Source organism: Fukomys damarensis, unplaced genomic scaffold (assembly GCF_012274545.1).
Source record: "Fukomys damarensis isolate Sample0158 unplaced genomic scaffold, DMR_v1.0_HiC HiC_scaffold_23, whole genome shotgun sequence".
Classification (NCBI taxonomy): Eukaryota; Metazoa; Chordata; class Mammalia; order Rodentia; family Bathyergidae; genus Fukomys; species Fukomys damarensis.
In genome coordinates, this window is record NW_022900935.1 from 48,976,032 (window position 1) to 48,978,190 (window position 2,159).

Genomic DNA, 2,159 nt, shown 5'->3' on the forward strand with positions numbered 1-2,159 from the left:
CCCCTCCCTCTTCCCTTTTTTTTTTTCCTTTTTTTTTTTTTTTTTTTTTTTTTTTTTTTGGTACCAGGGATAGAACTAGAGACCTTGCACTTCAGAGGAAGGTGGCAAAACCACTGAGCTAAATCCTTATCCCCTTTTTTTTTTAGCTTTTGAGACAGGGTCTCGCTAATTTGCTAAGTTGCCCAGGCTGGGTTCAAACTTGTGGTCCTCCTACCTCTGCCTCTGCCTTCTTTTTCCTGTAAATAACTTCTCTCTCCTCTAATTCCTTTTGTCCCACTATCTCTTACTCTTAGGGCATTTTTCACTGTTTAATTTGTATATTGCCATTTATGCTTTTTCTATTACAACAGAATCCATGTTTTACTCATCTTCATACCCATTGCAAACATAAAGTATCTATTTGTAGCATTGCTAGAGGTAGTAGAAAGTTTAATGCTGTGATATTCAGGATTGAAGTATGCTCTCTTCTCAACCTCAGGCCAGAAATGACAAATATCTAACCTCCCTGCTGCCAACTCACTCACTAGTAGCAAAAGAATTCATCAGAGACAGCCCTAGAATGCTTCTCAGTACAGCACTCCCAACAGTCACAACCAATGGGTTAGGGCTGGCATGAGAAAGGAAATCTACTTATCATTTCTGATTTCAACTTTTCCAAGAAGTGAATGTTAAGAAGAAACTAGCAAGCTGAATATAAGGGCTGTTAATACTACAAACCAATGACTGTTCACAACAGAAAAGAGCAATTAGCAAAACAATTCATTATACTTTCATGTTCACGTCTAGTCTCAAGGCTAATTATTTGTATAATTAACATGTTACCAAATGCAACTAATTGATGAGACTGATTTCTTGGAATGAAACACGAGACTTGTGAAATGTAAATAGTGTGAATTACTAATAACTTTCTTTTGCTTAGGCTTTCTGATAGAGCAGAACCTGGAAACTAAAGAACAGTGTAAATATAATCCAACTGATGTTTTTTAAAAAACAGACAGTTCCTGCATGGTGGCACAAATCTGTAATCCCAGAACACTGGAGGATGAGATAGGAAAACTGCACATTCATGAACTGCCTGGGCTACCTATCAAGTTCAAGACCAGCCTAGACCCTGCCTCAAAAAGGAGGAGGAGGAAGAGGCAGAGGAGGAGGGGGGGACGACAAAACAAGACCATAATATGTATGAGTTTAAATGCATAGAAAAAGCCAGGTTTTCATTCTCCTTAGTTCTCACTCCACCTCTTTCTAGTTGTGTGCAAACCTGTGGGCATGTTACTTAATCTCAATTTCCACATGTTACTTTTAGATCTGTTTCTGCATTCATAAAATGAATGTAAAAGCAGCCCATGGTGCAGAGGGTTATTGTAAGAATTAAATAAGTTAACACCTGTAAAGCGTATACAATAAGTGAGTCCCATTGTTTTAATTATTATATGTACATATTATATTTTTATAGTGATTAATGATTGCTTGGATTTTTTTTAAACAGTAAATGGACAAGGAACCCTACAGGGAAAGGGAGCATACACACATCTCTTTACTATAATAACATCTATGTGTTCCCAGAAATCTTCTGTGGTATGCAAATGGCCCGTTAAAAACACCAGGACAGGGACTGGGGATTTAGCTCAGTGGCTCCATGCCTACCTCGAAAGCACAAGGTCCTGAGTTAGATTCCCCAGTACCAAAACAACAACAACAACAAAGAAACACCAGGACAGATAGGCAAAAGATGAAAATAGAACAGACCACTCAAAAAATTTACACAGCTTTGTAACCAGGCCACTCACAAAACAATGCCAAAATTAGCAAAACATCAGACTTACCAAACTTCAACTTGAACAAACATTTGCACGCATGCTGCATCCCAAGCCTTGAACAGGAGGGCTCCTGTTACTTCTCTGGAAGACTAGGTTAGGGAGGCCATTCGTTTCTTACAGGGACCAGTTTCATCCAGGTCAGACTCAACTTTAAGAGCAACGTCCTTCACTAATCCAGTCTCCTGGTTCAAATGATGATATCTTCACAGCCTTTTCAACTGTGCTCTGTTTCTGTTGAAAGTTTGATAAGAAGACAAGGTGGTTCCTAAAGTAAATAAATCAGTCTTTGCCAATAACTAAAGAAAGCAGCCCTGTGTACTTTTCAGCATTTTCCTTAAG